Raw genomic sequence first — 24,163 nt, 5'->3', positions numbered from 1 at the left:
GACTGGCAGCTCAATATTCCGGGGTATAGAATCTTCAGGCGAGACAGAGGGGGGTGTAAAAGAGGAGGGGGTGTCGCAATATTAATCAAGGAGTCAATTACTGCAGTAAGGAAGGATGATATCATAGCAGGTTCCTCTAATGAGGCCATATGGGTAGAACTTAAAAACAAAAAGGGGGCAAGCACTTTGTTGGGAGTGTACTATAACCCCCCAAACAGTCAGGGGGAGCTAGAAGAACAGATATGTAGGCAAATCTTAGAGAAGTGTAGAAATAATAGGGTAATAATAGTAGGGGATTTCAACTTCCCCAATATTAACTGGGATAGTCAGAGATCAACTGGGATAGAGAACTGGTTGGCAGACAGAAAGCAAAGAGTTGGAATAAATGGGTCTTTTTCCGAGTGGCAGGCAGTGACTAGTGGGGTACCGCAGGGATCGGTCCTTGGACTCCAGCTATTCACAATATATATTAATGATCTAGACAAGGGAACTAGATGTAATATCTCCAAGTTTGCAGACGACACAAAGCTGGGTGGGCGTGTGTACTGTGAGGAGGATGCCGAGAAACTCCAGGATGATTTGGACAGGTTGGGTGATTGGGCAGAAGCAGAAGCATGGCAGATGCAATATAACGTGGATAAATGCGAGGTTATCCACTTTGGTGTCAAAAACAGGAAGGCAGATTATTATCTGAATGGCAATAGATTGGGAGAAGGGGAAGTGCAACGAGACCTGGGTGTCCTTGTGCACCAGTCGCTGAAGGTAAGCATGCAGGTGCAGCAGGCGGTTAAGAAGGCAAATGGTATGTTGGCCTTCGTAGCGAGAGGGTTTGAGTACAGGAACAAGGATGTCTTGCTGCAGTTGTACAGGGCCTCGGTGAGACCACATTTTGAGTATTGTGTGCAGTTTTGGTCGCCTTATCTGAGGAAGGATGTTCTTGCCATGGAGGGAGTTCAGTGAAGATTCACCGGGCTGATACCTGGGATGGCAGGAATGACGTATGAGGAGAGATTGGGTCGATTGGGCTTATACTCGCTGGAGTTTAGAAGAATGAGAGGGGATCTCATTGAAACGTATAAAATTCTGACAGGACTGGACAGACTAGATGCAGGAAGGATGTTCCCGATGGTCAGGGAGTCCAGAACCAGGGGTCACAGTCTAAGGATAAGGGGTAAGCCATTTAGGACAGAAATGAGGAGGAATTTCTTCACCCAGAGAGTGGTGAACCTGTGGAATTCTCTACCACAGAAGGCAGTAGAGGCCAATTCATTAAATATATTCAAGAAGAGTTGGGTATATTTCTTAAGGCTAAAGTGATCAAGGGATATGGGGAAAAAGCAGGGACAGGGTACTGAATTTGGATGATCAGCCATGATCGCATTGAATGGCGGAACAGGCTCGAGGGGCCGAATGGCCTACTCCTGCTCCTATCTTCTATGTTTCTATGAAAGGCTTAGAGGGTGTGGAATTCTTAAAGTGCATCCAGGAGAGCTTTTTGAGCCAGCATGTAGAAAGTCCTACAAGAGAGGGGGCGGTACTGGACCCAATTCTAGGGAATGTAGTTGGGTAAGTGGTAGAAGTGTCAGTAGGAGAGCATTTTGGTGACAGTGACCATAATTCGGTGAGATTTAAGGTAGACATGGAAAAGGACAAAGATGGACCGGAAATAAAGGTTCTTGATTGGAGGAAGGCCGATTTTAATAACTCTTTACAATCTATATTAACGATTTGGAGGAGGGGACTGAGTGTAACATATCAAAGTTTGCAGATGATACTAAGATGGGAGGGAAAGTAGTGAGTGAGGAGGACATAAAAAACCTGCAAGGGGACATCGACAGGCTAAGTAAGTGGGCAGAGATTTGGCAGATGGAATACAATACTGGAAAGTGTGAGGTTATGCACTTTGGCAGGAAAAATCGTAGAGCAAGTTATTATCTTAATGGCAAGAAACTGGAAAGTACTGAAGTACAAAGGGATCTGGGGGTCCTGGTGCACGAAACTCAAAAGGTTAGTATGCAGGTGCAGCAAGTGATTAAGAAGGCCAATGGAATGTTGGCTTTCATTGCTAGGGGGATAGAATATAAAAATAGGGAGGTATTGCTTCAGTTGTACAAGGTATTGGTGAGACCGCACCTGGAATACTGCGTACAGTTTTGGTGTCCATACTTAAGAAAGGACATAGTTGCTCTCGAGTCAGTACAAAGAAGGTTCACTCGGTTAATCCCGGGGATGAGGGGATGGACTATGAGGAGAGGTTGAGTAGATTGGGACTCTACTCATTGGAGTTCAGAAGAATGAGAGGCGATCTTATTGAAACATATAAGATTGTGAAGGGGTTGGATCGGGTGGATGCGGGGAAGATGTTCCCGATGATGGGTGAAACTAGAACTAGGGGGCATAGTCTTAGAATAAGGGGCTGCTCTTTCAAAACTGAGATGAGGAGGAACTACTTCACTCAGAGGGTGGTAGGTCCATAGAATATGCTGCCCCAAAAAGCTGTAGAAGCTACATCATTACATAAATTTAAAACAGAAATAGACAGTTTCCTAGAAGTAAAGGGAATTAAGGGTTACGGGGAGCGGGCAGGAATTTGGACATGAGTCTAGGTTCGGATCGGTCATGGCCCTGTGGGTAGCGGAGCGGGCCCAGGGGCCGTGTAGCCTGATCCTGCTCCTATTTCGTGTGTCTAATTCTGTTAGATTCAGGAGATGGTTCTGTGATAGTGGATTGGCGGTTAGGATCAGATCAGCCATGATCTTATTGAATGGCGGAGCAGGCTCGAGGGGCCGATTGGCCTACTCCTGCTCCTATTTCTTATGTTCTTATGTTCTTATAAGGCAGGATCTGGCCAAAGTGGACTGGGATCAGCTACTTGTAGGAAAATCCACATCAGAGCAGTGGGAGTCATTCAGAAAGGAAATAGAGAGAGCACAGCGCCAACATGTTCCCATAAAGGTCAAGGGTGGGACCAACAAGTCCAGGGAACCCTGGATGTCAAGGGATATACAAGAATGGATTAGGAAAAAAAAAGGAGGCTTTTGGCAGATACAAAGGACTAAAAGCAGTGGAAGCCCTGCAGCAGGGGGGTACTTAAAAAAGAAATTAGGAGAGTGAAGAGGGGGCATGAAAAAACACTGGCAGGCAAAATAAAGGAAAATCCCAAGGTGTTTTATAAGTATATTAAGGGCAAGAGGATAACCAGGGAAAGAGTGGGGCCCATTAGGGACCAAAGTGGCAATCTGTGTGTAGAGCCGGAAGATGTAGGTGAGGTTTTAAATGAATATTTTGCATCTGTGTTCACTATGGAGAAGGACGATGTAGGCATAGAAATCAGGCAGGGGGATTGTGATATACTTGAACAAATTAGCATCGAGAGGGAGGAGGTACTCGTGGTTTTAGCGGGCTTAAAAGTGGATAAAATCCCAGGCCCAGACGAGATGTATCCCAGGCTGCTGTGCGAGGCAAGGGAGGAGATTGCAGGAGCTCTGACACAAATTTTCAGAACCTCTCTGGCCACAGGGGAGGTGCCAGAGGACTGGAGGACAGCTAACGTAGTACCATTATTCAAGAAGGGTAGTAGGGATAAACCAGGGAATTACAGGCCAGTGAGCCTAACATCAGTGGTAGGGAAATTATTGGAAAAAATTCTGAGGGACAGAATTAGTCTCAACTTGGAGAGGCAAGGATTAATCAAGGATAGTCAGCATGGCTTTGTCAGGGGGAGATCATGTATAACCAATTTCATTGAATTTTTTGAGGGAATGACTAGGTGTGTGGATGAGGGTAGTGCAGTTGATGTAGTCTACATGGACTTCAGTAAGGCTTTTGACAAAATCCCGCATGGGAGACTGGTCAAGAAGGTAAGAGCTCATGGGACCCAGGGCAATTTGGCACATTGGATCCAAAATTGGCTTAGTGGCAGGAGGCAAAGGCTGATAGTCGAAGGTTGTTTTTGTGACTGGAAGCCTGTGTCCAGTGGTGTACCGCAGGGATCGGTGCTGGGTCCTCTGCTGTTTGTAGTGTACATTAATGATTTAGATATGAATGTAGGAGGTATGATCAGTAAGTTCGCAGATGACAAGAAAATTGGTGGAGTGGTAAATAACGAGGAGGGAAGCCTCAGGCTACAGGAGGATATAGACGGGTTGGTCAGATGGGCAGAACAGTGGCAAATGGAATTTAACCCTGAAAAGTGTGAGGTGATGCATTTTGGGAGGACTAACAAGGCAAGGGAATACACAATGAATGGCAGGATCCTAGGAAGGACAAAGGATCAGAGGAACCTTGGTGTGCATGTACATAGATCCCTGAAGGCAGCAGGACAGGTAGATAAGGTGGTTAAAAAGGCATATGGGATACTTGCCTTCATTAGCCGAGGCATAGAATATAAGAGCAGGGGGGTTATGATGGAGCTGTACAAAATGCTAGTTAGGCCACAGCTGGAATACTGTGTGCAGTTCTGGTTGCCACACTATAGGAAGGATGTGATTGCATTGGAGAGGGTGCAGAGGAGATTCACCAGGATGTTACCTGGGCTGGAGCGCTTCAGCTATGAAGAGAGACTGGACAGGCTGAGGTTGTTTTCCTTAGAGCAGAGAAGGCTGAGGGGGGACCTGATTGAGGTGTATGAGGGGCACAGATAGGGTAGATAGAAAGGAACTTTTCCCCTTAGTAGAGGAGTCAATAACCAGGGGGAATAGTTTCAAGGTAAGGAGCAGGAGGTTTAGAGGGGATTTGAGGAAAAACTTTTTCACCCAGAGGGTGATTGGAATCTGGAACTCACTGCCTGAAAGGGTGGTAGAGGCAGGAACCCTCACAACATTCAAGAAGCATTTAGATGAGCACTTGAAATGCCACAGCATACAAGGCTACGGACCAAGTGCTGGAAAATGGGATTAGAATAGATAGGGCTTGATGGCCGGTGCAGACATGATGGGCCGAAGGGCCTCTTTCTGTGCTGGATAACTCTATGACTCTGACTCCATGGGCTGGATTTTGCCATTGGGGTCGGGCTGGGGCGTGTCAGGTGGTTTTCGTGTCAGGACCCCGACTCCGATGTGAAGTGGGAAAAAAGTGCGATTTCCCCCTAATTGGGCACTTGATTTCCAGCGTGTGGGAACCCCTAGCCCAATTAGTCTTTCCATCCTGAAAGTCGCCTCCGATGACACCATCAGTGCTGCTGGTTTAAGGCCTGCAAGCAGCCTTGCTTCTTCTGGAGACTGGAAACGCTTTGGACGTTGTATGAAGGACTTCATTTACCGACCATGTCCACCAGCTTCTTCTCTTCTTAGGCAGCCCCTCGGAACCGAGGATGGCTTGCTTCCACATTAAAAATGAGCTCGCATGTGACTGATTAGTCCAATGCGGGACCTACAGTCCCTGTCACAGGTGGGGCAGACGGTGGTTGAAGGGGCGGGTGGGTGGGGTGCTTGGGTTGACGTACGCTCCTTGCGCTGCCTGTGCTTGGCTTCCGCTTGCTCCCGGCGAAGAGACTCGAGGTGTTCGGCACCTTCCCGGATGCTTTTCCTCCACTTTGTGCGGTCTTGGGCCAGGGATTCCCAGGCGTCGGTGGGGATGTTACACTTTTTCAAGGAGGCTTTGAGGGTGTCCTTGAAGCGTTTCCTCTGCCCACCTGGGGCTCTCTTGCCGTGCCGGAGCTCTGAGTGCTTGTTTTGGGAGTCTCGTATCGGGCATGCGGACAATGTGACCCGTCCATCGGAGCTGATTGAGCTTGGTCAGAGCTTATATGCTGGGGATGTTGGCCTGAGCAAGAACACCGACGTTGGTGCGCCTATCCTGCCAATGGATTTGCAGGATCTTGCGGAGGCAGCGTTGGTGGTACCTCTCCAGTGCTTTGAGGTGCCTGCTGTACATGGTCCATGTCTCTGAGGCATACAGCAGGGCAGGTATCACTGCTGCCCTGTAGACCATGAGCTTAGTGCCGGGTTTGAGGTCCTGGTCTTCAAACGCGCTCTTCCTCAGGCAACCGAAGGCTGCACTGGCACACTGAAGGTGGTGTTGGACTTCGTCGTCGACGTCTGCCCTTGTTGACAGTAGGCTCCCGAGGTATGGAAAGTGGTCCACGTTGTCCAAGGCCTTGTCGTGGATTTTGATCATCGGGGGGCAGCACTGTGTGGCGGGGGCAGGTTGGTAGAGGACCTTTGTCTTATGGATGTTTAGTGTAAGGCCCATGCTCTTGTATGCTTCGGTGAAGGTGTTTACGATGGTTTGGAGTTCGACCTCTGAGTGAGTGCAGACGAAAGCATCGTCTGCATACTGTAATTCGACGACAGAGGATGGGACGACCTTGGATCTGGACTGGAGGTGACGGAGGTTGAACAGTTTCCCGTTTGTTCTGTAAATTAGCTCCACTCCAGTGGGGAGCTTACTGAGGGTGAGATGGAGCATTGCAGCAAGGAAGATTGAGAAGAGCATTGGTGCGATGACACAGCCTTGCTTGACCCCGGTTCGTACGGGAATTGGGTCTGTGGTGGAGCCGTTGATCAGGATCACGGCTTGCATGTCGTTGTGAAGTAGGCGGAGGATAGTGACAAACTTTTGAGGGCAGCCGAATTTGAGGAGGACACTCCATAATCCCTCACGGTTGACAGTGTCGAAGGCCTTTGTGAGATCAAAGAAGGCCATGTACAGTGGTTGGTGCTGTTCCCTGCATTTCTCTTGTAATTGACGTGCGGTGAAGATCATGTCCATTGTGCCCCTTAGTGGGCGGAATCCGCATTGCGACTCTGGGAGGAGATCTTCGGCCACTGGGAGAAGGCGATTGAGGAGGATTCTTGCGATGACTTTCCCTGTGGCAGATAGCAGGGAAACTCCTCTGTAATTACCACAATCAGACTTGTCACCTTTCTTGAAGATGGTCACAATTACGGCGTCTCTGAGATCCCCTGGCATGCTCTCCTCCTTCCAGCTAAGAGAAATGAGTTCATGAATTTGTGCCAGTAGTGCTTCTCCGCCATGCTTTAGTGCCTCGGCAGGGATTCCATCTGCTCCTGAGGCCTTGTTGTTCTTCAGTTGTCGGATGGCCTTTTCAACCTCATGCCAGGCTGGGGTTGTGCTGAGATGGTGGCGGGTAGCATGCTGTGGGATGGAGTTGAGGACACTCGTGTCGAAGACAGAGTCGTGGTTAAGGAGATCTTCGAAGTGCTCCTTCCAGCGGGCACTGACTGCTTCCCTGTCCTTGATGAGTACCTCTCCGTTCTTGGCCCGCAGTGGGGAAGGTCCTTGGGTGCTTGGGCCGTAGATGGCCTTGACTGCGCTAAAGAATCCACGCACGTCGTGGTTGTTGGCTAGCTGCTGGATCTCTTGCGCTTTCTCCACCCACCATCTGTTCTTTAGGTCGTGAGTTTTTTGTTGGACCTTGGCCTTCAGGCTTCTGTAAAGCTGCTTTCTTGCTCTCAAGTTCTGTTGCTGTTTCCAGATCAGAAGTTCCTTGCGCTTGCGGCTTATTAGCTCCTGGTCATTCTCGTCGAACCAGTCTTGGTGTTTCCTGGTTGAGTGACCGAGCGTCTCTTCACAGGTGCTGATTATGGAGGCCTTGAGTGCAGACCAGACGCTGTGGGCACTCTGTGTCTCTGCATTACAGGGAGTCGTCAGGTTGTTTGTGAGACGTAGGCTGAATAGGGCTTTCTTAGCGGGGTCTTAGAGTGCTCCAGCGTTAATTTTCCTGCGGCATTGTTTCTGTTGCCGCCACTGTTTTGGGGCTACATTGATGGAGATGACAGAGCAGATTAGGCGGTGGTCTGTCCAGCAGTCATCAGCTCCTGTCATGCGCGGGTGATGCGGACGTCCTTGCGGTCCCTCACTCGGACGATGACGCAGTCCAACAGATGCCAGTGCTTGGAATGAAGGTGCTGCCATGAAGCCTTGTACTTGTCTCTGACGGAACAAGGTGTTGGTTATGACGAGGCCATGGTCTAAGCATTTCGACAGGAGGAGGGTACCGTTGGAGTTGGCTTTCCCTACCCCCTCTCTGCCGATCACACCTCTCAGCAAGCAAAAGTGTGCAACTCGATTTGATGAGCCCTCCCTCCAAGCTCTGTTGCAGGGAGCAAGATCCAATAAGGAGGTGCTCTTCCCTTCCTCAGGGAGAAAAAAGCCACCACAACAGACTAAAGCTGTGTGGCTGCAAGTGGCCCAGGAGGTCAATGTCATCTCTATGTGCCGCAGAACCTGGCTGCAGTGCAGGAAGAGGTTTCATGACCTTCTCCGCACAGGAAAAGTGAGTATGACTTTCCCATCACCCTCAATCTCATCCCCATCGCCTCTCCTCACCAACACTCTGCTTTGCCAACCTCTTCCTCCACATCCCACTTGACACTCCATCCCTGCACCCTTACCCATTCCCTCTCTCTCTATGGTCACATTCACTTAACTATTCGACTATGCAGCCCTCACACTCCCTATCACTGTGACGCAATGACAACAACTTACAACACACAGGGCGGGCCCTTTGTCTCCTTCTAAGCATGTATGCTATGGATTCTCTACACTCACTCCTTCATTCTCACTCAAACTCCACTTGTGTCCCTCATTGCAGGAAGAGAGAGCCCACAATGAGAGGGAAAGAGCGAGGACAGAAGGAGGGCCACCCTCAGTAGCCCAGCTCACCACCTCGGAGGAGGCGGCCCTGAAAATTGCCGGGATCGAGGAGGATTCCCAAGTGGGGGACTAACAGGCAGGCGCATCACAGCAAGCTGGTGACAGAATAGTTTGGCATCTCTCTCATTGACATTGCATGAGTCACTGATAATGATTCTGATGCTCTAACAGATTGACTTATGATCATCTGCACAAATCAAAGTGCATGCAACCTTTACCTCACATCTCTAACTCTTTCCCTTACTCCCCCACAGGACCATCGAGAGCCCCTGTCCCAACTGTCCAGGAGGAAGAGCCTGAGCTTCCAGACTCCTCAGAGGAAGCTGTATCCTCTGAGGGTGCTCCGTCAGCAGAATTAAGCGTACCCTGCACCAGCGCAGACACTCACACCTCGGTAGGACCTTTGGGATATAGAGTAGAGTTGTCACCTGGTGTACCACAGCTCACAAGTGAGCATCAGCAGATGGTGGAGACAGGGACAGCAGTGGAGAGTCCTCGTCGCAGTGGAGAGGACGCTCCCAGCTCGGCTCCGCTGCATGTCGACCCTGTGCCTCCGGGTCTATCCAGAAGGAGAGCGGTGCTGGAACTCCAGGAACAGGTGCAGGTGTCTCTGGCAGGTTTTGTCTCCAGGGTCGCTGAGAGTGTGGAGCGAATGGAGGAGTCCATCGCTAACACGAGCAGAGCCTTTGTGGAGGCGTTGGTGCATGAACAGATCACCACGGAAAGGATGGCAACCTCCTTGGAAAGGATGGCTATCTCCATGATTAGGCTGGCTACCGTAGAGGAGAGGATGGCTACGTCCGTGGAGGAGCTTAGTCACCAGGGTATGGAAAACATGGTAATTGCTCAGAATAGACTGACATCTCTTGAGGAGCGATAGTCAGCTATTGAGCAAACAAACCAGACCTTCATGCAAGTCCTCTGGAGTAGGACTTCCAGTGCAGAAACGGGTCCTCATGGCCTCCCTGCAGTGCAGCAAAGTGCTGTCCAGCCACTTGCTAGCTCTGAAGTGGGGCTGAGCCATGAGAGGAATGTTGGTGGCATACAACAAGGAAGTGGGGGCTCCTCTCCAAGCGCTCACACGACCATGCCACTGCAGAGCCCTCAGTCAGAGCCCCACCAGAGTCCCCACCCAACTGAGATCGGCGTCTCAATCCCTGCACAGCCGCAGGAGCAGCAGACTGTTGCCGAGCCCTCACAGGTTCGCAACCCCAGAGGACGCCCGCCAAAGGTGTCTAGACAGGAGCAGCAAGAAAGTGAGCAACGGACCTCCACATCTGCTGAAGCCACAGAGGATGCACCATGTAGGAGCACATGTAAGAGGAAGATAATGCACAAGTAGTCACAAGGGTAGTCACTTGGGTGTAATGTTATGTTTAATTTTGAAAAGCCATCAGTTGCTTGTCATAAAAAATTCTGATGGCAAACAGTTGCAGTTGTGGCGTGTGTCATTTCGCTAATGGGACTTCCACATTGAGGGCTTAGGGCGACTTGCAATTGTCAGTAAGGTGTCAGAGTGATAGGAATCCACAGGTTCTTGGCCATTATCGATGGTCTGATAAGAAGGTGCGAGGCAAAAAGTGTTTGATTGTGCAGGCTAAGCAAATCTGGCCAAGAGGAGTGCGTCCCTTGCATCCCGGGCAGCAAAGTGGTCACGCGCTGGCGCCTTCTGGCCTGTGCAGCTTCACATGTTTGAGCAGCAGCTTGGCGCTCCTGTTGTTGCTGCTGCTGTTGGTGGTGCTGTTGTTCATAGTTCTGCTGCTGCCATGGCTGGTCTTCGTTCGAATCTGATGTCCAGGAGGAAAGGAAATAAATGGTTCCCATGCTTCTGGTATATGCCTCAGTTGAGGAAGCACTCAGTCAAGGTGGCGAGAGGGGTTTCCCAGGAGGTCACACTGGAGATGGGCGTCAGGCTCCAAACTTCCACAACAATGGGAATGCCTGCTAAAAGTTCCCCCAGACCTGAGACAACAAAGTTCTGCCACCTGCAAATGATGATTGCTGAAAACTCCTTTTTAATGGTGGAGCTGCAGCTGTTGGTGAGCAGTCCACTTGTGAGGCCGCCAGGATTCACTGCCGTGTTCCAGAGGAGACGTGCAGGACGTGGGAAAAGTGGTAAAATAAGAAAGGCCTTTCAAATTGGGATTATAGAGGCAATTAAGTGGTTGTTAAGGGCCTTAAGGGCCTATCCCGCCTCTTGGAGGCGGGATGGAAACGGGGTCAGAAAATACACATTTGGGAAAATTGCTCGGAGGCGGGATCGGGCCCGCCTGCCATTTTTTGCGATTTTACCACCTCACACGCCTCCAATCCCGCCTCCTCGGGCCTGGCAAAATCGAGCCCTATGACTCTATGAGTGTTTCAGCATTTTTTGTTTTTCGTTCAGACTTCCAGCATCTGTAGTTTTTTTTGTTTATAGCATACTATATAGTTGTTCACGCTGCTGAGACTAGATTCTCTGTGTAAAGAGGAGCACTGAAACATTTGGAACTACTAAACACCAAGATACCAGTGCTGTATAGTTTACTCTTCAATACAAATTCATGTTATTTTAAATTTCACACTCAGTGTTCAGGAATGAACCCCTAAGTCATTTCCAAAACCCAAATCAGACTAAGTCACGTCTATCTATAATATATTAAAAAATCACACACTGCCGTAATAAATTCCTATGTCCACATTTACAATGAAAACTGCCTATAGAAGCTTGTCGTGCTGTAATTACATCCTCCTGCCAGTGATGGTGCAGTAGCACTTCAGTTTTGGAACCCGAGCTCTCTAGCCTCTTTTGCAGAGAAACTCCAATGAGGCAACCAACTCTACTTCACAAATTGCCCTATTATATAAAAATAATGATAGAATGTATTAATTTAAAATGCCATGTGAGGTTAAGCAGCGCCTCGATTTCAAAATTCTCAACCTTGTTTTCAAATCCCTCCATGGCCTTGTCCCTTCGTATCTCTGTAATCTCCTTCAGCCCCACAACCCCACTGAGATGTCTGCTCCTCTAATTCTGCCCTCTTGAGGATCCCTGATTATAATTGCTCAACCTTTGGTGGCCGTGCCTTCTGTTGCCTAGGCCCTAAGCTCTGGAATTCCCTGCCTAAACCTGTCTGCCTTGCTACCTCGCTTTCCTCCTTTAAGACGCTCCTTAAAACCTATTTGACTAAGCTTTTGGTCACCTGTCCTAATTTATCCTTATGTGGATCGGTGTCAAATTTTTTGTCTTAAAATACTCCTGTGCAGCGCCTTGGGACGTTTTACTACGTTAAAGGCGCTATATAAATACAAGTTGTTGTACATTTTCGCAAAAAAGTAATAATGATACTTTGAATGGGGGAAAGCTAGGTTATGTGGAAGAGCAGAGGGATTTGGGACTTCATGTTCACAAGACATTAAAAGCAGCACCACAAGTGTATAAGGTCATAAAAAAAGCTAATAGAATACTGGGTTTATAGCAAGAGGTATAGCATATAAAAGTTGATCTGTAATGGTGAATCTGTAGAAATCTTGGTAAGATCACAGTTAGAATACTGCGTAAAGTGGTAGGTTACACATTATAGGAAGGATGTTGTGGCCATAGAGAGGGTACAGCACAGATTCACTAGGATGCTGCCTGATGTGAGGAAATACACATACAAAGAAAGAGTTGAAAAATTGGAGCTATTTTTGTTAGAAGAGGAGAGATTATGGGGTGATTTGCTAGAGGTGTTTAAAGTTATTGAAGGGATGGGACAGGATAGATAGAAACAGCCTGTGTCTCGTAATTGAAGGATCTAAAATAAGGTTAAAAAATATGATTAAATGTAAGTGATTTAGGATAGGGAGCAGGAGATACTATTTTTATTCAGTGGGTTGCGAGCCTGTGGAATTCACAACCAGATATCATGATTGAAGAAGAAACCATGTCAGCATTTAAGAATAGGTTAGATAGGTGGTTCAAGGAAAACAGGATATGGGAATAGGGTGGGCACATAGGATTAGGACTGCTGCTCATGTGGGATAAACACCAATACAGATTGGTCTGAATGGCCTGTTTCCATGTTGTAATTTTCTGTAATTCTATATACTCTCAGGACATCAACTAAAAGCTACAATACTCAAGTCTGATCAATGCATTCAACAGTTGATGGCCTACAAATTCATTTTTCAGGCCCAAGCCTCCAATTATGGCACCTAAGCCTCCAATATGACGGACAGGAAGCACACATGCATTACAAGCCGGAAGTGCGCCACCCCCTATATTGGTGTATGCAAAAAAAAAAGCATTCTGGGCCCATGCCTGAAACAGGCTTTAATCTCTTTACATATGCAAATAAGGGAACCAATGCCTGGTTGAGGCCACCTCTGCAATATTGGTTTGCCCTGAGGCAGCCAGTGCTGGCTACATTCAGGAAAACCAGGTCTAAATATGGCCTCACAGGTGGTCCTTTTTGGGATCGCTGCAGGTCGACATCAAATAGGTAAGTTTGATAAAAAATACTTACCTAAATGTGGAGCTGGGAGGAGCAGGAGTGTTCCTCCCAACCTCATTCTAAAATTCCAGGCCACTGCTGGCCACCGTTTGTTCCCCTCTCTGATTGCGACCTCGACAAGCCCCCGATCACCGGTGCCATCCTCTCTCCCAGCCTCCACTCCCCTCCCTCCTGATCACTGCTACCCAATTCCAATTCCAATTCCAATTCAAATGCTTTATTGGCATGAAAGTTTACAGAGAACCATATTGCCAAAGCTTACATAGCAAAAAGGTACAGTTTTCCAACATTCTGTAGGTGTCAATCGATTTGACATTTGTTGGGTACATACAATATTACTTTTAAACAATATTAATTTTAAACAGTCTTTCTACTTCATTTGGTACGTTCAATATTAATTTTAAACAGTCTTAATTTTAAACAGTCCTCAGGTTGTGACATGTTGTTACATATTTGGCCCCAAGGTATGGTCTGTCTCCTTCTCCCAGGACTAATCTCAATTTTGACAGGTCATCCAATTCCTTGAAATCTGGGGTTGTTTGGCTTAGCTTGTTGAATAATATGTTTCTTGATGTGTTGAATTTTTCGCATTTTAGGAGGAAATGCATTTCTGTTTCAACCTCGCCGGCCAGACATTGATCGCATATTCTATTCTCTCTAGGCTGCCAGGATTTCTTGTACCTGCCTTTTTCAATTTCCAGTTGGTGGTCGCTTAGTCTGTACCTGGTGAGGGTCTGTCTCTGTTTTGTGTCTCTGATGGTCGTGAGGTAGTCTGCCAGTTTATATTCTCTTTTTAGGGCCCGGTAACATTCTAATCTGCTTTGGCTTTCGGTTATTTTGTTCCAATGTTCCAGGTAGGTTTCTTTGCATTGTTTAATGATTTGGTTCACTCGGATTGGTGTTTGGACGGCTGTGTTGGTCTGGGGCTGGTCAGGGTCCGGCTGAGTACTTAGTTTCAGTAGCAGCTGACTCAGGGAACTCTTTTCTGGGTTTAGCTCTTGGGTCTGAAAGGCTTTGTGATGAAGGGTGTCTGGGGAGCTAGATTTGAGGTGATTTAGGAAGTTTAGTGCTCGTTTTTGGATGTTTATTATCAGTGGGTATCTGCCTAGTTCGGCTCTGCATGCATTTGTTGGCGTTTTTCTTTGGGTGCGAAGGATGCTTCGGCAGAATTCTGCATGTAGGGCTTCTATTGTGTGTTTTTCCCATTTAGTGTAGCTTTGGTGATTTAGCGGGCCCCATACTTCACTACCGTACAGTGCAATGGGCAGGATTATGCTGTCAAATATTTTGAGCCAGATTTTGATTGGGATTTGGATGTTGTAGAATTTTCTTTTTATTGCATATAGGGCTCTTCGGGCTTTTTCTTTTAGTGCATTCACTGCTATGCTGAAGCTCCCTGATGCTGTAATAGTTAGACCAAGGTAGGTGTAGCTCATAGTGTGTCCTATAGTGGTATCACTGAGGGTAAACTGGTATTTGTTTTCCTGACATCTGGGCCTTTTTTGAAAAATCATGATGTTGGTTTTCTTTAGATTTACTGTTAGAGCCCAATTTTGGCAGTATTTGTCGAGTAGGTCTAGTTGTTGCTGTAATCCCTGTTCTGTGGGAGACAGCAGAACCAGGTCGTCCGCATAGAACAGGGATTTCACTTCTCCATCCAGGAGACGGAGACCTGGTGACTCGCTTTGCTCCAGCATGTCTGCTAATTCATTTATGTATATGTTGAACAGGGTCGGGCTCAAATTGCAGCCCTGCCGGACGCCTCTTCTCTGGGTGAAGAAATCGGTGCGTTTGTCTCCAATTTTGACCCCGCATTTGTTTTTCAGATACATTGATTTAATAAGGTCATAGACTTTGCCCCCTATTCCACACTGAAGCAGTTTATAATAGAGCCCTTCGTGCCATATAGAGTCAAAGGCTTTCTTGAAGTCGATGAAACAGGCGAATATTTTCCCATTTTTTGTTTGGTGTATATGTTTTCCAATGAGGGTGTGAAGGGTATAGATATGGTCGGCGGTGCGGTGTTTTGGAAGAAAACCTATTTGGTTTTTTCTGAGGATATTATGTTTGTTAAGAAAATCAAATAATCTACTATTTAGAATACTGCAGAATAACTTCCCTAGACAACTGTTGACACAGATGCCGCGGTAGTTATTTGGGTCTGATTTGTTTCCACTTTTATATATGGGGGAGATTAGACCTTGGCACCAGATATCGGGAAAACAGCCTGAACGTAATATGATGTTGAATAATTTGAGTACCGCACCCTGCATCTCCATATTGCTGAACTTGAGCATTTCATTTTTGATGTTGTCTGGGCCACAGGCTTTCTTTAGGTGGAGAGATTTTGTTTTTGTGGCCAGTTCTTTCCATGTGATTGGGGAGTCTAGAGGGTTTTGGTTGTCTTTAATTGTTGCTTCTAATGTGTGGAGTTTTTCTGTGACCTGATGTTGACTTGGGTTTGTTTCGTTTATTGGGATGTCTTTGTAGAGGTTTTCAAAATGTGTTCTCCAGATGTCGCCATCTTGGATTGGTAATGCTTGCAATTGTGTTGTACTCAGGTTATTCCACATTTCCCAGAATTGTTTTGGATTGGTGGAGTTTTCAATTTCTTCGAGTATTTTGTGGGTATAGTTTTGTGTTTTGTTCCTAATGGTGTGTTTATATCTTTTGAGGGTTTCATTGTATCTAGTACGTAGGTCCGGATTGTTTGGTTGCTGATGCTTTTGGTTTGATATTTTTCTCAGGTCTTTTCTGGCATTTTTGCATTCGTGGTCAAACCATTTCTTATTTTTATTTTGTCTTTTGTGACGCTTCCTCTTCTGTTTCACGAGGTCGGCTTTTACAGCTGCCTCATGGAAGATCATATTTATATCCTCTATGGCCATGTTTACACCATCTCTGGTGATCTCATATAGATTTTCTTTAAATTTTGAAATTTTACTTGTGAGATCAGGTGAATTTAGTGCTGTGATGAATTTATCTCCACTGTCTGGGGCCCATCTGTATGTCTGGTTTATTTTATGTAGCTTACTGGGTTCCTTTTTTGTGTCTGTAGTTTGGGCAGAAAGTTTAAGGTACACATTTATTTGGTTATGGTCTGAGAGGGGGGATTGCTGCCTGACAGTGAATGCGTTGATATCGCAGGGGTCCAGGTCAGTGATTGTATAATCCACCACACTAGACCCAAGAGTTGAGGAATATGTGAGTCTCCCTAAGGAGTCCCCTCTGAACCTACCGTTAACTATGTACAGGCCTAAGGCTCGGCAGAGTTGCACTACCTCCCTACCGCTTTTATTTATTTCACAATCGAGGTTGTTCCGGTTTGCGATGGCTGGTGTGACATATAGAGGGGTCTGGCCAAACACATGGTTGTTGCCCTGTGGGTCTATGAAGTCAGGTTCACATCCGGTCCTTGCATTTAGGTCCCCACATAGTAGCACCTTTCCTTGGGCCTGGAAATGGCTGATTTCCATGTGGAGAGTGTCAAATATCTCCTCTTCAAAATATGGCGATTCTATTGGAGGTATGTAGATCGCACATAAGTAAACATCGTTTTTTGCTATTCCTATATTTTTATCTAATTTTAGCCATACGTGTGATTTTCCCTGTTTTATCGGTGAGATGTGTTTGTTCAGTTCTCCTTTATACCACACCAGGATTCCCCCGGAGGTTCTGCCCTTGCGTGTCTTAGTGTTCTTTACTGAGGGCACAATGATTTCATGGTACATTGGAGGACAGTGGGTCGGCATGTCCTTTTGGCACCATGTTTCTGTTAACACAATTATATCAATGTCTTTTATAGCTTTTAGGAATTCAGGGTCTGTACTCTTTATCCCAAAAGTTGAGGAGCGGAGACCCTGGATATTCCAGCAGCTTATGTGGAAAGGACGCATTTATATAGTTCAAAAAAAACGAAATAAAATGGACCTATTTTGTGGGATGAGTGTGGAAACACTATTTTCTATAATGCTAAATGATGATTTAGTATAAATTTCATGAGGCATGCACATATAGCTATCTAATAATAGTAATAATAATGATAAGATAACAATAATGATAATGATAAATAACAATATTAATAATTTAGTGCATTCCTCTCCGGCTTTCTATCAGGCTGTTCATCATCGTCATGATCTTTCTCAGTTCTTGGTCTACAGTCTGTGGTCTAGAGGGGGGTCTTGGGTCAGGTATAAAAGCACGGTTCTGTTGTTGGTTTTGTATAGGGGGGTGGGGGACATTGGTGGTCCTGTTTGGGTTACGGCTCCCAATGGTAGAGGGGGTGGGAGGGCTGCGTCTTTTGGCAGTGTTTATGAGGTTTCTTGCGAAGACCCACATCCGCTGTTTGAGTAGATGTATTTCGTCATAGAGGTCCCTTGTGTTGATGTTTGGATGATGGGCCAGGTAGACATTGGGGAAGACAGAACATCTCGTGTCGATCTCCCTGTTGGTGTTGTGGATTATATAGGCTGGGGTGTCCTTTCTCTCAATCACGCCACGTCCCGATCACCCTCTTCCTAAATGCCCCCATTAAGGACTTACCAGAGAGCTGCTACTGCCAAACCACCGGCCCGATCTTCAAGGCCTCTTCTCCGGCGAGCTGCATAGGGACATCCATTCAGTGTCTGCGATAATGAGACCGATGCCCAATTTTAGGCTGATGTTTTTGTCCCTGCAGGACTTGAACCACAGTGTTCCAATGTAATATTTGACTATCTCTGTCAATACTTACATTCTTTATATATAATCTTTGATTCTGTTCTTCATCAGATATTTGTCTGGTATTATTTAAAAAGATAATTGACTTTTCACTACTATCTTTTGCTGAAAGTCTATTTCACATGTCTATTATTCTGTTGAGGGTGGGGGAGATGGGCTAATCTCAAAGTTTACCAATTTTGTACATATATAGTCTTGTAATGGTTGTTTAAGTTAAATAACCAAGTTTAAATGGCTCAATAGGTAAATGTACTGCCAGGTGTGGTACTGGCAATACAAACCAAATGGGTCTAATCCTGATCTGTGCTGAGCGGGCAAGTTTACCCCTAGCAACAATGTAGGGCATTATAATTGGTCTTAGTCTCCTAGGTCTAGGGAGGATAAACAGGCCAGGATTCTCTCTCCTGATTGCAATGTAATGTACTGAAAGAAATAACTTGCATTTATACAGTGCCTGCCATATCCTCGGGACATCGCAGGCTGCTTCACAGTCAATTAATTACTTTTTGAAGTGTAGTCACTGTTGTTTTATAGGTAAACACAGCAGACAATTTGCACGCAGCAAGTTCCCACATCAGGACTCGGGTATGAGCAGCATTTAGGTAATGTTGGTTGAGGAATAATGTTGGCCAGGACAACTTCTCTGCTCTTCTTCAAATAGAAAGTCATCGACCAGAACACACAGCTTCAATATAATTTCTCAACTGAAAGGCAGCACTTCCAACAATGGAGTGCTCATTCAGTACCACACTAACTGTCAGTCTAGATCAGGGGTGTCGAATTCAATTTACATGGTAGGCCTGATCCAATAGACTGGCATTTGGTGCAAACAACATTCAGCAAAAGTTATTAAATTAGAAATATATAAAGATAAACCATATTAGATCCTAGACGATAATCCTTAATTAGTTCATGTTTTTGTTCATCTTCAATTATTCCACTCTTTTTATATTTTACAGATGTAACGCTTTGGAACACTTCTTATATATTTTCCCAAGTTCTTCTTCCTTGTGCTGTTGGGTTTAAACAGTACATTTTCTTCTTTTCTTCCATTTTAGAGACAGCTTGTATCCCTTACATTTATTTCTCTTCAGTATGCATTTATCTTCTACAGTTAATATTAATTTAGCCAACTATTTAAATAGTAAATATTTATAAAACTGCTGGTTGAATTTAATTAATAACTTAATGAATTGCTGACTGGGTTTTTTTTTAATTTATTCATTCACAGGATCTGGGCATTGCTAGCAAGGCCAACATTTATTGCCCATCCCTAATCCCCTTGAGAAGGTGGTGGTGAGCAGCTGCCTTGAAATGCTGCAGTCTATGTGGCGATGGTACTTCCATAGTGCTGTCAGGGAGGGAGTTCCAGGATTTTGACCCAGCGACGACAAAGGAATACTGATATACTTCCAAGTCAGGATGGTGTGTGACTTGGTGAGGAACTCAGAGGTGATGGTGATCCCATGCGCCTGCTGCCCTTGTCCTTCTAGGAGGTAGATGTCGCGGGTTTTGAAAGTGTTGTCGAAGAAACCTTGACGAGTTGCTACAGTGCATCTTGTAGATGGTACACACAGCAGCCACATCGCGCTGGTGGTGGAGGGAGTGAATATTTAAGGTGGTGGATGGGGTGCTGATTAAGCGGGCTGCTTTGTCCTGGATGGTGTCGAGCTTCTTGAGTGTTGTTGGAGCTGCATTCATCCAGGCAAGTGGAGAGTATTCCATCACATTCCTGACTTGTGCCTTTAGGTGGAGCAAAGGCTTTGGGGAGTCAGGAGGTGAGTCTCTGACCTGCTCTTGTAGCTACAGTATTTATGTGGCTGGTCCAGTTAAGTTTCTGGTCAATGGTGACCCCTAGGATATTGATGATGGGGGATTCGACAATGGTAATGCCATTGAATGTCAAGGGGAGGTGTTTAGACTCTCTCTTGTTGGACATCGTCATTGCCTGGTACTTGTGTGGCACGAATGATACCGGCCACTTATCAGCCCAAGTCCAAGTGAAGATTATTCCATCACACTCCTGACTTGTAGATAGTGGAAAGGCTTTGGGGAGTCAGGAAGTGAGACAATTGCCACAGAATACCCAGCCTCTGACCTGCTCTTGTGGCCACAGTATTTATGTCGCTGGTCCAGTTAAGTTTCTGGTCAATGGTGACCCCCCCAGGATGTTGATGGTGGTGGACTTGGTGATGGTAATGCTGTTGAATGTCCAGGGGTGGTGGTTAGACTCTCGCTTGATGGAGATAGTCATTGCCTGGCACTAATGTTACTTGTCACTTATCAACCCAAGCCTAAATGTCGTCCAGGTCTTGCTGCATGCGGGCATTGACTGCTTCACTATCTTAGGAGTTACGAATGGAACTGAACACTGTGCAATCATCAGTGAACATCCCCACTTCTGACCTTACTGATGAAGCAGCTGAAGATGGTTGGGCCTAGGACACTGCCCTTAGGAACTCCTGCAGCGATGTCCTGGGGCTGAGATAATTGGCCTCCAACAACCACAACCACATTCCTTTATGCTAGGTATGACTCCAGCCAGTGAAGTCTTCCCCCCCGATTCCCATTGACTTCAGTTTTACTAGGGCTCCTAGATGCCACACTCAGTCAAAGGCTGCCTTGATGACAAGGGCAGTCACTCTCACCTCACCTCTGGAATTCAGCTCTTTTGGCCATGTTTGGATCAAGGCTGTAATGATGTCTGGAGCCTCCTCCTCCCGTTAGTTTTTAATTGTCCACCACCATTCACGGCTGGATGTGGCAGGACTGCAGAGATTTGATCTGATCTATTGGTTTGGTGATCGCTTAGCTCTTTAGCATATATGTAATCTTGTGTTGTAGCTTCACCAGGTTGGCACCTCATATTTAGGTATGCCTGGTGGAGCTCCTCTACACTGGTCTTCTACACTCCTCAATGAACCAAGGTTGGTCCCCTGGCTTGATAGCAATGATAGAGTGAGGAATATGCTGGGCCATGAGGTTACAAATTTGGTGGAATACAATTCTGCTGATGACCCACAGCACCTCATGCATGACCAGTTTTGAGCTGGTAGATCTATTCTGAATCTATCCCATTTAGCACGGTGGTAATGTCACACATGATGGAGGGTGTCCTCAGTGTGAAGACGGGACTTTGTCTCCACAAGAACTGTGCGGTGGTCACTCCTACCAATACTGTCATGGGCAGATGCATCTGTGACATGTGGATTGGTGAGGACGAGGTCATGTAGGCTTTCCCCTCATGTTGGTTCTCTCATCACCTGCCGCAGGCCCAGTCTGGCAGCTATGTCCTTCAGGGCTCGGCCAGCTCGGTCAGTAGTGGTGCTACCGAGCCACTCTTGGTGATGGACATTGAAGTCCCCCACACATTCTGTGCCCTTGTGAGTTGCGACCCTCAGTGCTTCTTCCAAGTAGTGTTCAACATGGAGAAGTGTTGATTCATGAGCTGAGGGAGGGCAGTAAGTGGTAATCAGCAAGTTTCCTTGCCCATGTTTGACCTGATGCCATGAGACTTCATGGGGTCCAGAGTCAATGTTGAGGACTCCCAGGGCCACTCTCTCCTGACTGTATACCACTGTGCCACCACCTCTGGTGGGTCTGTCCTGCCGGTGGGACAGGACATGTCCTGTCATGAGGACATGGGGATGGTGATAGAGGGATCTTGGACATTGGCTGGAAGGTATGATTCTGTGAGTATGACTATGTCAGGCTGTTGCTTGACTAGTCTGTGGGACAGCTCTCCCAATTTTGGCACAAGTCCCCAGATGTTAGTGAGGAGGACTTTGCAGGGTTGACTGGGCTGGGTGTGCCTTCGTCATGTCCGAATCCGGTGCCTAGGTCGATGCCAGGTGGTCCGTCCAGTTTTATTCTTATTATAGTTTTTCATAGCAGTTTTGATACAGCTGAGTGGCTTGCTAGGCCATTTCATAGGGCAGTTAAGAGTCAACCACATTGTGTCGGTCTAGAATCACATATAGGCCAGACCGGGTACGGACAACAGGTTTCCTTCCTTAAAAGGACATTAGTGAACCAGTTGGGTTTTTACAACAATCTGACAGTTTCATGGTTACCATTACTGATATTAGCTTTTTATTCCAGATTTATTTTATTAACTGAATTTAAATTCCCCAACTACCATGGTGAAATTTGAACTCATGTCTCCAGATTATTAGTCCAGGCCTTTGGATTTCTAGTCCAGTAACATAATAAACAGTTAAGGTAGCATAGTGGTTAAGTGATTAATATGCTAATTTCATGTTGATAGCTATTTACAGTACTGATTTTTTTTAAATTGCTGAGACAACCCTATAAATTTGAGGAATGTCTTTTTGAAAGTGTGTTACATGTCAATGAGCTGTTGCCAGCAATTGCTAAAGAATCTAATATTTGGTCAGTTTTATTATTTAACCTGTGCTTCTCCCAGCCCATGCATCCTCGGCACCACTGCTCAACCCAGAGTACATTTTCTGCGTTTTGCATCTGCCAGTCTCTATGACTGGTACCACCTCTAACTCTTTCCTCCAATTCAGCCTGTTCAGAAATCGGCCTGGTCGTGCCAGGAAATTTTCCATGGGGACTCCTAACCTGAACATTCATGGGAAGTCTGCGGGCTGGATGAAACTGTTCTGCGTTTGACATCCCTGGCCTGGATTGTGTGTTCCACACCCTGGAGTGAAGCTTGAACGCACAACCGTCTGACTCAAGGGAAAGCGACCACTGAGCCTGGTTGACACTTATTAACATTATTACTGGTTAACATTACAGGTGTCTGAATGCCAACATGTTAAAAAAAAATCTCCATTATTTCCAGGAGGTTTTCATTCATATTGCCAGTAAACCCGCTCCAGTTTGTTGGATTGCAGTGGATTTCTGTTGTCAGTCACCACTGATCCGCTAGATGTAGCACCGTCTAGCAGGAACTCGGGTGCAGTAAATATTTCTGCAATGAATCTGGCGGTAAAGGAAGTCGCGGGAGAAACTCTTTGGTATTCTATGAATTTCAACAAACTCACTAATGCTTACTGGAAACGAGCTTGCGACTATAACGAAAGAGGATCTTTTTCAAGCTATTCAATGAAAGAAGAACTAGAAGAATAAACCAATAATGTTTTTGTAACGCCCTTCTATTTATTCCACATTATTCGTGATACAAAACGAAACTAACTGGATTTCATTGACGTAAAGAGTCTGCGGCTGGAATCAGACCCCAAACCTGACGTGCAAGGGCCAAGGACCCCAGACCAAACATGTGACATGGAAATATTTTAAACTGGAGAAAATTAAAATTTAATTTTAACAGGTGAATATTTACAAAATTTAACATTTGCTGTGTTTCGAAGGAAATGTAAACGGCATGGTCAAACATTCAAATTGTCACAAATCCGAAATGACACCAACCGTTCCAGCAAGTTTCATTATTAAATTAATCTGAAAAGGCGAAGTCAAATAGACCATCACTTAATCTACGAAACTGCTGAAAACAGATACCAAACATTACCTGATTCTACTGAAATGTATTCAAAACACAGATCCGACAGAATGAGTTCCCGCTTCATGTATTTGAAATGAAGCCTCTTCTGTGAAATGTGAACAGATGATACGGGGATATTTTAGATTATCACCAGTTCACTGCACTTTAGTAGTACATTAACTTCACTAGAATTACCCTATCGCGAATTAGTAAATCAAATCACACAAACTGGTTAAATAATGCTGCGACTTGGAAATCGCCAGGAATCTTAAGACATTGCTACGCACTGAAGTCAACAAGCTCTGCTGCTGTAAGCAGACACTAAATCTGATCCCGGGCGGTAACCCATTCCGGCAATGGTACCCTAAACAACACGGGCCGCCTATTCCAAGCCCCGGACAATCGTTGAGCCAACGGGGCAGCCCAAAGGGTGAAACAGACAGAAGATGAATTCCCCAGTTTTTTTGTCTTTTTTAATATATTGATCTGAATGGGGTTAAAGGGGAATAAAAAGCTATATTTTGGTTCCAGGAGGATTCCTTTACCTCCCCATCCCCTTTAGCCCATTTGGAGACTGCAGCCACTGGCATTGACGAGAATCGTGCCCAAGACTAGGCTCAGTCAGTAAATTATGAAATTTATTTGAGATTGACAAGTATATTATATGCAAGAGGAAGCTTTCCTTAACACCTAATTTTCAAGTGGTGACAAGTGGATATTAAGTACCATGTAAGTACTTAGATATTTACAGTGCATCTATAGATAGGTAGTTATATCAGGTTACATTTTATTTAATGTGTGCTATTCTTTGCTGGCAGACCTGAGTTACACTGCCACCCTCCATGGCGCTCTCAGTCCAGGGACAATGGACCTCACC

At 45.9% G+C, this 24,163-nt stretch overlaps 1 long non-coding RNA gene across 3 annotated transcripts in view; it reads right to left on the bottom strand.

Annotated features, from left to right (window-relative positions):
* LOC147106199 (uncharacterized) overlaps nt 1–24,163 on the bottom strand; it is a 188,084-nt gene that overhangs the window by 148,361 nt on the left and 15,560 nt on the right. Inside the window, exons 3-4 of one of the 3 annotated variants that reach the window (XR_015081383.1) lie at nt 23,314–23,392; nt 17,637–17,719 (exon numbers count right to left, since the gene is read on the bottom strand). The exons of 1 other annotated variant lie outside the window; for it this stretch is intronic. This is a non-coding gene — a long non-coding RNA (uncharacterized LOC147106199). The remainder of the gene's footprint in view (nt 1–17,636; nt 17,720–23,313; nt 23,393–24,163) is intronic. One more of the 3 variants, XR_015081385.1, reaches the window with a different exon arrangement.

The sequence above is a fragment of the Somniosus microcephalus genome, chromosome 16 (assembly GCF_052327205.1).
Source record: "Somniosus microcephalus isolate GS21.2 chromosome 16, FLI_Smic_1.0, whole genome shotgun sequence".
Lineage (NCBI taxonomy): Eukaryota > Metazoa > Chordata > Chondrichthyes > Squaliformes > Somniosidae > Somniosus > Somniosus microcephalus.
This window is presented reverse-complemented; position numbering and strand designations above follow the sequence as displayed.